Genomic DNA, 14,598 nt, shown 5'->3' on the forward strand with positions numbered 1-14,598 from the left:
TATCTCAGAATTCAGAATGTGACCACCTCTGCTTCACTTCACAGTATATGATTACTCTCTCTCAGCTTTTACACTAAGGTATACGTCTCCAGCGTCTTCAACCACTGTTCATATAGTTTCTAGACCCTCTCCAAAACCTGATTACTCCATTCTGGACACACACTTAAACATAAACCCAGAAATATGCACAACATTGCCACAGGAAGAAAAAGCAGTAGCAACAACGAAAGACTAAAAGGCGGCACATGCAATTTACAGTCAGGCTCTGTTTTCAAGCACTTCTCCTGAATAATCTAATTTGATCCTTAACATTTTCAATGGCCGTATGAGGGAAGTATTATTATCTGCATTTTATGAATGAAGAGACTGAGGCACAGAGCGCTCAAATAACCTGCCCAAGGGCAGGCTCCAAAGTCCTTGTTCTTAATCACTATCTACAGTGCTTCAAAGAACTGTGGGATTATCACCTCCTTGGTTCTAAATTCTCTGTCTCTACTAGTGTGTGTTTTGTTGTCCAGCTGTATCAAACTCCCTCATTAAGGCACACTGCGGGCACCTTATTCAAGTCTGACGTCACCCTACTGATCAGCCCTCTTCAGGTATAAGACACAAACCCACTTACCTATACTATTGTCCACCCACTTTGTCCACCTTGAGTAAAGCACACACAGCCCTTTGTTAAATGTTTTTCCAGAGCAGACATGTCGTATCTATGGCATGTCCTGATATACTAGTTCAGCAACTATCGAAAAAGAAAGGTCAACTGGAGATGAGTGATGCTAGATACTGATCACCACCACGATTTTTTAAGTGGTCCCAATCTATCTTTTCAAAAATGTGATGTATTAGTCTGCTAAACAGCAACATACACTCTGCAGCTAAAGTTTCCAGAATTTACCATCTCCCCGGTTTTCAAAACCTAAGTTGTCTGGCATACTTCCTTCTCTCCATGATTTTCTCAAGATCACCCCCAAATGGTTTTATCATCACACTGGCATGTCCTTTCAACATCCTCAAGAATTCCAGTCACTTCAAGCAGCTAGGGTTTAGAGAGGTTTAAGGAGGAGGCCAAGGCATCCTTGCTTTGCTTGGGAAGCTGGGTGGGTGTTCAGTGTCACAGAGGTGGCAAAAATGATGAGGGAGGGTGTGAGCCACACTCGGTCCTGGAATAGATATTGTAGTCTGTGGTCTTCTAAGAAGGTGGCATGTTCTCTTGTATATTATATGACATCCCAACAGATGATCCAGCAGATGGACTCTCAGAATTGGCTGCCCCTGGTGAGACACACTGAGGATTTCCCGTCTAACAAGAAAAGCTTAGCGTTCAGAGTGTGCCTTTCATGACCTTACCATTCCTAACAAACAGGTTCAACATTAACCTAAGTGCTAGCAGAAATTTAAAATCATTTCACATAGCATATAAAATACTGCTGGAGTGCACTCAGACATTCAACCATTCAATCCACGGACCCAGCTGCTTGGTGTTACAATTAGAGAACAGCCAAGCTGTCCTTGATGAGGAGAAGAATCTGCACATCCAGAACCAGAAGGGCTTCAGGGAAGAAGGCAGGAGAAAGTCCCTCCAAATCAGCAACTATTAGGCAGCCTCAGGTATCAACAGGCTCATGTTAGTTAATATTTGAAAACCACAAGCTTCCAAAGTAAATGCATTATTCCTTGAACTTTGATATTTTGGTACTGGGGCAATGCAGAGCTTTTAAAACTCCTTAAAAATCTTCTTTGAACCCAGAACCACCTCTGGATTATTTCTCACAGAAAAATCAACACTATATTAGGAGCAATTGGGGCCACATGGGAAAAATTACAAACCTTAAATGTTACCTTGTATTATAAATTAAATTAACCAACTGTGAAATTTGGAGATTATGTAACCTTGCTGAGGCTGTTTCTTCATCACAAAACAGAGATGATAATACCTCTACCTCTCAGCATTATTGGGAAAAACAGAATGAGGTAGCAGGTGCAAAGCATCTCACTTAAATGTTCAGCTCTGTTACAACTATTAGGTAAAACTTGAATCAAAATTAAAATTTAACTTTCCCTTTAGATTTTAGACATATTTTCCCATGCTCACCACCTGAGGGGGCTGTTCCAAGTACCCCAGTGGACTTAAGGCCATTTCTGTCAATATCACAGTCTGTTTCCCAAAAGAAATGGGATCCCAAGGTGTTACCTCTCACAGGAGGTGTTTGATCAGTTAAACTCAAAGCAAGTTGAGTTTACCCATTAGCCCATGAGCACAAAAACAGTGGTACTAGGAGTTCAATGTGTAACTCATTAAAAATTCTAAAAAACATTTTAATTATTCCACTTGGAAGTGATTTCTTTCTAGAGTAGTTTCCTTTATAGAGCTAAAGAAGTCAGTTGCAAAGCACTTTACTCTTTCTTTCTGTTACAGAGCTTGTCTACTGCATTAGAGTCTGTATCTTCAAAAATGAAGGAAGTGTAAAGATACTCTGCATACCTCTATAATTCATATTTGGAACTTCATAATTCAGTTTACATTTTCCTGTCATCCTTTATGCTACAGGGGAGTCTTCAGCCTGCCTTTTCAGCACAGTCAGTGTTTCTGGTGGTGATACCTGTCTGTTGCACTATGTCCTTAGTAAAACAGCAATAATCACAAGACTATGCTTCTCCTGCCCTCTACCTCCCCATCCCTCTTGGAAGAAAATAATTTGCCTGCACCATACAAACTGCTATGCATTTGCTGACTAACTTCTTACATTAAAAAGCAGTTTTAATTAAGAGCAGATTTTTAAAAGAAGCTCACTATTTCTACATAAATTTAAAAGTGACAATCAGTTCAACAGGGTTAATAGACCTTAGGTCTCCTGGTTCCCGTTACAACCTAAGTAACATCTACACATAGCAAACTCAAATAGGAGAGGGAGGGGGGAAAAAAGCAAGTGCCATGCATTCTCTCGGTGTATTTACTTCCGCAAATTCCACAAGAGCAGTTACCTGGCCATAATAAATAGAAAGCATGGCTGTGGAGTAAACATGCCCACTCCAAATCACAGGGAGCACGTGCTTCCTTCTGGCACTGAGCGCAGATCTCACTCACCAGCTCGCTCCGAACCAGCCAGAGAAGTTGGCTGAAGGACCTTTTTGTACAGGGACTGGAATCTGAGAAAGTGAGTAGTTCCCCAAAACTGAGTAACCAAGCTGTAAGTATAACCCCACTGCCTCAAAAACCTCCGTTAGGAAAGCCGGATAACCCCAAACCGAAACCACCCCCTGGATCCTTGGCTGTCAAAGCACCCCGCAACATTCAGAGCATTTGTTGACGCAGCCTATCCCCATCCACTGTTTTATCAACTACCCTGTGAGCGTTCTCAGGTGTCAATAGCTATTGCCTGTTTGATCATCAAGGCGGATTTAGTAAAAACTAAGAGTCCCTTCACTTCGCTGTAGAAGGAATGGCAACGACTGCGGTACCGAGTGTCTTCTGCAAGGCAAGGGAGGCTGTTTCTCCCGGCTTTTAACCAGGTCCCACCGTCTGTGACTGCTACAACGCGTCCCCCAGAGAGCACACGAATGAAACCTAGTATCCCAGAAGGAGCAGTACTTACGGTCTCTCCTCCCAGGAGGCCAAGTCTCGGGAAACTTCCCGGGGCGCCAAGTTTGCGCGCGGCGCCGGCACGCTCAGGGTGCGCGCTGCCCGCCCGGACGCCGGCGGAGAGGCGAAGGCGGCCGGAGGCGCGCCGACCCGCGACCCCGGCTCTTCGGGTGCGCCCGCGCCTCGGCGGGCCCTGGCCGCCTTCTCCCGCGGCCTGAGGGGTCGGAGTGCAAGGACCGCGGCGCTGAGCAGCCGACGCCCCGGCGGGCGGGCGGCGGGAGGATCCTCTCCCTCGAGCAGCTGTGAGCGGGCACGCCGGGTCCAAACCCAGAGGCTCCAGCAGGGAGGCCGCGGGTGTGGCCGGGCAGCAGAGGTTTTTTTGGAATGCGGGGTGTGGCCCTCTAACACAGCAAAAAAGAAATGAGTCAGCCCGTGTGATCCTAACCAATGAGCTTGTTCACTGTCGGTTAAGGCGGAACTTTCCTTTCTTGATTTATATGAGGCTTAGGAGCCTTTTAGACTTTTCTTTTTTTTTAAACTTAAGCCTTTAACAACGTCAAGAAAATGGTAGATGGCCTTACAACTCTTACAAAACAAGGATTAATTTTGTTATGATAGATACTTGATCAGTGGATGTATGTTAATTTCTGTTACTTAGTAAAAGTTCTTAAGCTAGGCAGCGATCCTGGAGGTAATGAGCGTGGAATCTGGCGACAAAGCAGATTGGGATCTAACCTCCAAGATGGATCTAACCTCTGACACTGTATGATCTTGCGCGGGTTAATTATCTGCAGTGAAAGGGACAAAATGCTCACCCAACAGTTTGCTGGACAGATTATATGTAATAATACATGCAAAGCATTTGGACAGTGCATGACATAGAGTGGGCACTCAAACAATGCTGTCTTGTCCCTCTGATTACTGAATCAAAATCTCCAAACCTGTAGACAAACTGGCCCATAATTTTTGTTTCAATTCTTTTCAATGTTAAAATATCCAAAGAATTTTCGAGCTGAAATAGTTCTTTGGTATTTGCATGGTCTGAGTCCCTTATTTAAGTGATAGAAAACTGAAGAAGCTTTTGGTTTAGGATTCTTGGATTTGGTGTTCCTGTTATACAAGAGAAATTTTATTAGTAGCAGGGGAAAAAAAGGCTTAAAATTGGAATGATTCCATTTATGCCACAATTAAACCAACTTTTAAAAAGTAAGAGTGATTTTGGAAGTATTCATTCTATCTCGGTCACTGTACCCTAAACATCATTTTGGAATAGAAGTAATGAAAAGAAACTTAAAGTAGCTTGGAATTGGCAAATTACAGGAGACCACAGAAGTGCTAGGTCCTGAGCACCAGTTAAGAGTTGGTTACTAGTGAGGGAAGAGAGTTTTTGCAGAGGAATAATTTTTTTTAAGTTACCAATTAAACTATCTTGGCTTTGGAGACAATCTCCTGAGTTTAACTTCCTCATATTTGTTTAAAACCAGTCATTCCATAGGCCAAGATTTCTTTAAAATACTCTTTAAACCAAAGATAAAATCTTAAGTGAGATCAAGGACCCTTTCTAAAATGCCATTCTTTTCTTCGAACCATCATAGAAGAATAGAAAGAACTCTGCACCTGGAGTCAAGAGCTCCTGTCCTAATCTCTGCCAATAAGTGATCAGGTATATTGCCCTACATAAACTGCTTCATCTCTCTCTGCAGATTTCTAAGCGTTCTTCCAGTTTTAAGACCAAGTTATGGTCCAAAAGAGCAGGCAGAAGATAAGCCTATAACCTAACATTTAACTTTAGCAACAGGCATAAACTGGGCCTATATCCTAGATGATGAAACCGATAAATCACTCTTGACTCTCATATTCCTCATAAAGGTAATCTTATTGTCCTAGACACTGTAAATTAAATTCTGGAGTCATCTGAGCTCCCTCCCTCTCTATTGACAATTCACTATCCCCAGGCATGATGACACCTTCCTAATGTCTTTCACACCTTCTCCATCCTGGTTCAGTCATCCATGCCCTCTTGCCAGGGTCACTGAGTCCCATCCTCTGTGCTCCCAACACATCATCATCACCATCATGTGATAAATGTCAGAGTCCAGCGTGCCATCATGTCATAAACCGGGGGTCCTCTTTCTATCAGTTAAACTAGTATAGTTCTATAGTAGAGATCAAGAGGAAAACATTTGCTTCACAAGCAACTTTCTTCAAACATTCATGTAAATACATACCTATTTTAAGGCACATTGATTTTCTGTTTATGAAACTATTACCATCAATTATACTGGCCAAACTGATATGTTGGCTGTTACATCAAGAACTATGTGTGTATGAGCAACTCAATAAACTTCGTGACCCTGCAGTTTTAAATACGCAATTGTACGCATGTGTGCAGCCATACATAGATATGCTGAGATACGTGAAAGTGAAAAAGGGAAAGGTAGCCCATACAGGAAAGAGAGAGATAACCTAGTTTGTTTCTATTGTCTAGGATGCAGTCAAGGTGAAAATGTATAAAGTGGGTGCTCCGTTCAAGAAGAAGGAAGGCTTCATAAATAAGTGCACCTGAGATCATAACTCAAAGCACCCAAGAGATGTTTACAATGATCCTTATGCTTCGGAAATAAGGACATAATTACCAATGTTATTAGAACATCCTCACAATAGAAAAAGGCTCACTATTTCTAGGATATCTTAGTCGCCTAAAGTTAAAATGCGAAGTACAAAGCCTGTCAATCTATGGTTAAAAAAAAGGAACGATTAGCTCCGGCCCCAGGGCCATAATGTTTGTCATTCAAAAGCTGGCTTTCACCTCTCCAACCCCATCTTCCACTTAAAAAACCCTCGGCCAAATAACCCCACCGGTCTACTTGTTGTTCCCCTAATGCAATGGGCACATTATCACCTCCACACCTGAGCCCATGCCATGGCCTCTGTCAGATGGCCTTTCTCACTCTTCTTACTAGTTATTACCTTCCAGACCCACTCAAACCCCTTCCTTTTCCTGGAACCCTCCTCACTGGCTCAAGCCCCAGGGAACTCTCCTCTCCTCCAAATGCCTACAGACCTTATTCTTTATACCTCCATCTCAAACTGACTTAGAGAGCCTTAGTATCTTCCTTCTTTTTGAAATCCCTGACTTTTCTCTCTTGGCAGATGACAAAAGTCCATCGGAGGCAGAGATGGTGTTTCAGAGGCCTTGTATCCCGCAGGACCTAGCAGATTCTGAATGGTTGCTGAGATAATGACGTTTAAGTTATATAACAGCCACAAAGGAGAAAGGAAAACTTTCCTTTTCACTGCTGACACACCAAGAATACACAAATATTATAGCTGTTCAAACCAGTTGGCAAGTAGAACCCAAGTGGCAGATGCGTGTCTTTGCTCTTTACGACACGTTCCAACAATAAAGAATGCCACTACTGAGAAAGCAAATCTGATACTTCCTAAAGGGAAGTACAGTTTACAGAAGAGTGTCAGCACATACAATCTCAGTTCCCCAAATACTAACCCACTCACGAGAACAGAGAGACTAAGTCATTCTATCATCCGTTTCAAGTAAGGAACACATACATACATATCTGACCATCTTACCAAAGTACCAATTCCCCCTTAAATAGAAACATCTACCTGTTTACCTACAAGTGCTCCTAAGCATAAAAGGTAGCAAATGGCAGTTCTCCGAGGCAACTTGTAACTACTAGAACCATCATAAGTTTCCATTTGTTTATATGGTTTAAAATCAAAAGCTATATGACATTTGCACTAGAGCAAGCCTCTGTCCAAGAGTCATTATCATACATACACACACGGAGTCACTCGTATCCTTTGATGAGTGCTAACACATTTCTGCTTTTATGAGATGGGAATAAACGCTACCGTTGTTCTCAAAAAGCTATGTGATAAATCAGCCAACCTACTATGCAATTACATTTATTATAATTGCCCATGACAAAGACACAGACTTCTTAAATATTCCAAGTACAAACAACCAAATGAATTATTCAGTATTCTTTAACTTGCAGGTAACAGAAAGGGCACTTGAAGGAGCAGAGCAGAAGCAAGACAGACTCACTGAGTCTAGCAACACAAAAGCCACGGGGGTGGCTAGGCTTTAGGACCAACTCAAAATGAACTCCACCAGGACAAGAGAACATCTTTGCTTCTACAGGTTGGCTTTGTTCTCCCTTCCTAGAATCTGCCTTCTTCCACTTAACTCCCAGCTCTGCCACTAAGAGGGACTATTCCATAGTTATAATTCTTAAAATTCTTAAGAAAACCTCATGCTGGTCCAGCTTGGGGCCATGTAGCCACTCCAGTGGCCAAGGTCCCATGACTGACTGGTCTACACTAGAACTACCTTGTTGAACTGGCGGGAAGAGCAGTAAGTCCTCCAGAAGATAGGCGAGTTTACTTCCCAGAAGTGGAAAGGGGGGCTCATTTGTCTGCCCCCAAAATATCACCACCTATCAAGAAATTCCACTTCAAGTCTAACGCAAAAGCTTATCTAAGCAGTCCTCAACCTGGTAATAAATTACATTCTGAAAGTTGTTTAATGAACTCTAAAGTTCATGAACACTTCTGTGGCACTTGAAATGCATTTCACTAGAGACCAAATGTAGCGAGACTGGCTTCTCTGCCAGACTTTAAAGGCCTATTGAACTCATGATTTATCTGAAGTATAATGTTAATAATATTTCTAACACTATACTCAAACCCCATTCATAACATTGTTCCTATAGGAAAATGTATTTGAAATTCCACCTACAGCAAGAAAAACATGCTCAATTTAATTCATTTACTGAGTATCCAGTAATGATAGTGGCTTCCATTGTGCACATATCACTTTACATTTAATCTGTACACAATACAGCAAGGCAGGTATTAACAACTGAACACACGACGAAACTGGGAGTTCGAGAAGGTTTTGAAGCCTAAGGTCAATCGTGAAGACAAGTCAGAGCCTGCTTCAGAGATATGAATGTTTGACCCCAAAGCTGGGACTATTCTCTCTGATATCTGTAGCAGCCAGACAAGAGCGGGCTTTCAGTTCAGATGACTAAGAGCTGAGCTAACATTTCAGACTCTGTGTGAAAGCATCTAGATTTCCCTGCAGAGAAGAGAAGGAACTAGTGGGCATCATACACAGTCAATAGCCAGACATTAACTTTGTATATCTTCCCAAGAGAAGGTGTTTCTCTGTGGCAAAACAAAAGAAAATATTTCTCTGGGTAAACCTTAAATTATACAGATGCCTGTACTGACATGAAGATCGTCTGCAAATTAAGGGTCTATAAATAGTATCTTCATAAAAAATTGATTTTGCCCTGTTGAAAAAAGAGACCATTATCTTAGAGGGCACTTAGGTGTTTTAGAAGAAAGTTAAAATTGCAAAAATAATTAGCTAAGGTGACTCAGTTCTGCCAAAATAAATGCAATGGATGCATTTCACAGCTTTAACTGTATTTCACATTTAAAAAAATGTTTTTGGTTATGCAGTATTTACTACATACAAGAGAATATATTGGGCTGGCCAAAAAGTTCGTTCGAGTTTTTCTGTTACGAAAACCCAAACAAACTTTTTGGCCAACACAATATTTAACTTATTTGTCAGGAAAAATAATATTAACATGAACAATCATGAACACACCGCCCAACCTAAAGGCAGACCATTAGCGATAAACCATGGCAGCTCCCTGAGTGTTCCATCCTATCTGATGGAGGCTGAAAATTGCTTCTTTCTGTGCATGTTGGACAAAAAGTTTGAAAGCCCTTGGTCCAAGATGGGGCTCTAATAATAAATTAACCCAGTGCCTTCTGAAATTAAACTGGAGAAGTGATCATGAGTAATGAGACACAGAACAGCTGAATTCAATCATAAAGGAAGGGCACAGGTAAACTGTACATTGTCTTAATCTAGAAACTGCTCATCAGACAGACTTGTAGGAGCTTTTGGTTTTACTCCATGGTCCAAAGCCAGGAGTAGTCATTAGACAGACTACTAGGCACATGACCTGAAATATGACAGGTCAACTGGAAATTGTTCCAAATTGAGGTAAGGTATTAGTAAGCCAAGACAAACTGGTTCTCCCATGCAGAGCCTCAAACACATCAGACACCATAAGAAGAAAAAGAAAAGGAGCACATGGACTAATAACAACGAACTTCATGCGTCATGGAGAAAAGGACAAATAACTTGAGGGGGGAAAATCAAAGAAAATAGTCAATAATTTTGTTGTAACACGGAGTTAAACAGCTTATATTATGGGGAAGCATTAAGATAAAGAAATTAAAGAGCTTACAATATACGGCTAAAGAAAGGACATATACACTAAGCTAGTGAGAGAGTCAGTATAAATTGTGTGACTAAAAACTACATATTGAGAATAAGGAAGTCTAACATGCAATGCAAATTAAATGGTACAGTAAATACATGCTAAGGAGGAGATGGAAAAGGGAAGATAAGCTTAACTAAGAAAGCAATGACATTTAAAGACCATCTTAAGGATGGCATACAACAAAGTGGGGACACCTACATGAACACAGTTTGCCAATTATCAAAGTGACACTCTCCCTCAGCACCCGACACTGTCTGCCTTGTTTTATAGCTGCTGGGATACACAGCATCCAATTGCATCGTACTCTAAGATTCCTGAAGGCTGGGTCCAGGGCTTGGATTTTTTAAGCCTCCAGACGTCCAGACCTTGACATGGGACATGTTCTACAAATGTTTGAAGAAAAAAAAAAATTAAGAGTCAAGTTGGTCAACCCTTAATACCTTATTTAAATGCCTTATTTGAAGTGATAACCTCTGATGAAGGTTGACCTCTCCAATGCAGGAGGAAGAGTGTAGTACAACAGATGATGGGGAACACTGTTTCTCAACTTAAAAAGGAAGTTCTCTGTACAAGGTGTGTGTGTGTGTGTGTGTGTGTGTGTGTGTGTCCTGAAAGGGAGACAGGGTGGTACCTAATGGGTGAAAAAGGAGCGGATCAGTTCAGGTTGAAATATGCTGCAGTAACAACACCAGCATTTTGGAGGCCAACAACAGAGAAAGGTTTATTTCTGGTCCTGTCTGGTTCTTTGCAGGTGAGCCAAGGCTGGGCTCCATGTTGTCTTCACTCTGCGACCAAGGCAGAAGGAGCACCCCTAACTGGGACAGGCTGATCTCACGGCAGAGAGAAAAGAAAGACGGCAGAATCAGGCAATGTCTCTTCCATTTCTGCCTGGAAATGGCACATCACTGTTATTTACATTTCTTATTATTTGCAAGGCCTATGGCAAGCCAGCCACAGGGCTCAGCCCTCAGTGGGGTGGGAAAGAATATCCTCTCACAGGATGGAGGGTGGGTAGGGAGGAATAGCAAATGTTTTGACAATAATATAATCTACCACAAAGGAAATGGAAAATGGCTAGCGAAGTGCTTTCTTCCCTTCAGTAGTGATAGAAGAAGATGTCCTATTATAAAAAAGCAGTCTTTCCATGTCTGTGGTACTTTATGGTGTTTTCATAATATTTCAGATATTGTCTCACTGTATCCTTACAACCAACCCGGTGTGATCCCAGGACTTGCCCAAGGCCCCAGCAGCTCCTGAACTGGAACCCCAAGTCTGGTGACCTCTCACCAAAGGAGCCTTTGAGGCCTCTGTTTCACCCGCAAAATGGAGATAATCCCTGACACGTCCTAAGAAGATTGCTGAGAGATTAAGTAAAACAACATATTTAAAACACATAAGCATATAAAAGTACTCAACAAATATAAGGTAGTATTATTATTAAATTATGATATCTATGTCTTAACCCATGTCTTTCCCAAATTAAATTTAATCACAAATAGTTTGTTTAAATTCCTTAAGAAGAAAATGCATTTATTAATGATGTTTCCTTCCCCTGTCAAAACCATAAGCTCCCCTAGTTGAGTTTTATCTGTACATACACACTTTCCCCATGACTTCTCTTACTTGTTTACTCCCTGACTGATCAGTTTCTTAAGATTCTCAGGAAGTTTCAGAAGGCAGCACTATTAATAATTTTTATTTCTTCCCAAACAAGAGAAATTAAGGAAAACTGAAGACACCCAGTCTTCATTTCAAGTATGATATAGATTCCACGCGTGGCTCCCAACTGAGAATGAATAAAGGACGTAGCATCAAAGGCTCCGGCCCTAATTAGCACTACTTGCCTTCGCTCTTTGCATTCCTCCAAACTACAGTTCCAGCCTTTCCCCAGAATGGAATCTTCCTTTCCCACCTCTGCCTCTTGGCTCAAACTGTTTGTCCTACCTAGAGTATTCCCTAGGCACTGCCCCAACTCTGTTCAAAGATCCTGCCCAAATATTGAATAATTAGGTAAGTGCACCACAGTGCATACACAAAGATGTTCATCATAGTGTGCTTTACAAGAATGAAAAGTTGAAAACAACCTAAATGCCCACTAATAGGGAAATGGTTAAATCCATTACAGACCACATATACATGGAATGCTACAAAACAATAACAAAAATGATGTAGATTACACCTATTGAGGTGGCATGGTCTCAGTATATTATCAGTTGAATCAGGTTTCAAAACAATATTAATAATGATCCATTTTAGGGAGGAAAAATATGTATCTAATCCAGACACAGGAAGAGTATGGCAGAATACAAAAACAAAGCTAATAATGGTATCTCTGGGTAGTGATAATGATTTTTCGAATCTTAGTAATTTTCACACTTTAAAGCTCTTTCCAATTAGCATTGTTAACTTTTATAATCTAAAAAAGTGTATTTTAATTAAAAGGCATTAATCATTAATACCCAATTCAAATGTCATCTGCTCCTGAAACCCTCCTCGCCCCCCCCACCCCCCGGTCTAGCCCACCCTTATCACACAGGTAATTCCTCTCTCCTGTCTGTTTCCTGAGAGTCTAATATATCTATTATAACATTTACCACATTTGTTTTGAAATGGCAGTTTTCTTTGTTCAGGCTTGATTATCAACTCCTGAAGTGGAATAAGCCTGTTTTACATTTACTGGAATCTACCCTAATAACCCATGACCCAAGTATCCAGAAACTACTGAGTGTGTTGATTTGAACATAAAGAAAGGCTATAAAATTTACACATTTGAAGACTGTACACCTAGTAGTGCTCTAATCAAACATTCATCTATAGTGGGGATGTTCAGAAATTGCATAGGGTCCATTCTGGAGAGAGAAATGGTCAATCAGGATATTTTATCTGTGGCAAAATTTCTCTATTAATCATTACTCCCATGTTTGCTTTCAAAGTTACCAAAGACACCCTTATTCAACTTGTTTAAGACGTGGGTTAATATTTCTTAATCCAGAGGCAAGTCTCTCAGATTTTTATCCATGAGCTTCCTCTTCAAACGGACAAGAACTACTTTTGCAATAATCCAAGTCCAATCCTGACTCAGTAGGAAATATAAATACCTATTGTTTTAGGAAGAAATAAGGGAAATAAATGTTTTAAGATTATGTAAGTCTGATTCAGGGAATTGACACAAATGAATCTTTTGAAATATCCAAGGCATTTTTTGAAGGTTCAATAAAGAATGTGTTTTGAGAACTAGGTGGGTGAGATTTAAAATAAAAACAACCACCACGATCTTAGCTGTTACTTAGCAATTTCAGGCTTCAATTGTTCCCTTCTAAAGGGCAACTGAGAAAACTGAAGAAACTGCTTCCAGAAGAAACACTGAGATATCTGATCCAGTTTCCTTTCTTCCTTCCATTTTATTCCCTAAGATTTTAATCCAGCCAGTATGAACTTTAAACTGCCCAGGTTTTTTGTTTGGTTTTGTTTCGCTCTCTCTGGAGACAATTCCTTTTCCTTAATTTCTGAATCAAAAGCAAAGCTACATGCCATGGTTAGTTAGGGGCACCCTGGCTGCTTGTCCCCAAAGTGTCACTACCTGAGGAAATGCAGAGTCACGGGTGTACAGAGAAGGGAAAGAAGGAAGTTCAAAAGGGAGTGAACAGTCTGACTTATCTCCAAGCACTGGCACTCGAAAGCCAGAAGAAGTGAGGGGTGCCAGGGGCCAGTTACAAAGCTGAGTTAACAACGTGAGAATGCCAGTCACACTCTTAAGAAAATAAGTCTAAATTCTAAACTGATCCTGACCCTTATCTTCATTCCAGAAGCTATGGGGGCATGATAACTTGGTTTACTTAGCATGAATTCAAAACCGGCCAGGTTTGCTTTTTTTTTTTTTTTTTTTTTTTAACATCTTTATTGGAGTATAATTGCTTTATAATGGTGTGTTAGTTTCTGCTTTATAACAAAGTGAATCAGTTATACATATACACATGTTCCCATATCTCTTCCCTCTTGCGTCTCCCTCCCTCCCACCCTCCCTATCCCACTCCTCTAGGTGGTCACAAAGCACCGAGCTGATCTCCCTGTGCTATGCAGCTGCTTCCCACTAGCTATCTATTTTACGTTTGCTAGTGTATATATGTCCATGCCACTCTCTCACTTTGTCACAGCTTCCCCTTCCCCTTCCCCATATCCTCAAGTCCATTCTCTAGTAGGTCTGTGTCTTTATTCCCGTCTTACCCCTAGGTTCTTCATGACCTTTTTTTTTTTTCTTAGATTCCATATATATGTGTTAGCATACGGTATTTGTCTTTCTCTTTCTGACTTACTTCACTCTGTATGACAGACTCTACGTCCATCCACCTCACTATAAATAACTCAAATTTCGTTTCTTTTTATGACTGAGTAATACTCCACTGTATACATGTGCCACATCTTCTTTATCCATTCATCCAATGATGGACACTTAGGTTGCTTCCATGTCCTGGCTATTGTAAATAAAGCTGCAATGTACACTTTGGTACATGACTCTTTTTGAATTATGGTTTTCTCAGGGTATATGCCCAGTGGTGGGATTGCTGGGTCATATGGTAGTTCTATTTGTAGTTTTCTAAGGAACCTCCATACTGTTCTCCATAGTGGCTGTACCAATTCACATTCCCACCAGCAGTGCAAGAGTGTTCCCTTTTCTCTACA

At 41.0% G+C, this 14,598-nt stretch overlaps 1 protein-coding gene across 9 annotated transcripts in view; it reads right to left on the reverse strand.

The window, feature by feature from the left end:
* The window catches only part of SGMS1 (sphingomyelin synthase 1), a 290,635-nt gene that overhangs the window by 91,185 nt on the left and 184,852 nt on the right, over nt 1-14,598 (reverse strand). Inside the window, exon 1 of one of the 9 annotated variants that reach the window (XM_027111922.1) lies at nt 3,597-3,922. The exons of the other annotated variants lie outside the window; for them this stretch is intronic. The gene's annotated coding sequence lies outside the window, so the exon portion shown is untranslated. Of the gene's footprint in view, nt 1-3,596; nt 3,923-14,598 lie in introns of those variants that run through there. 9 annotated transcript variants of the gene reach the window in all.

The sequence above is a fragment of the Aethalodelphis obliquidens genome, unplaced genomic scaffold (assembly GCF_003676395.1).
Source record: "Aethalodelphis obliquidens isolate GAN/ISIS:26980383/991018 unplaced genomic scaffold, ASM367639v1 scaffold11, whole genome shotgun sequence".
NCBI classification, from domain to species: domain Eukaryota; kingdom Metazoa; phylum Chordata; class Mammalia; order Artiodactyla; family Delphinidae; genus Aethalodelphis; species Aethalodelphis obliquidens.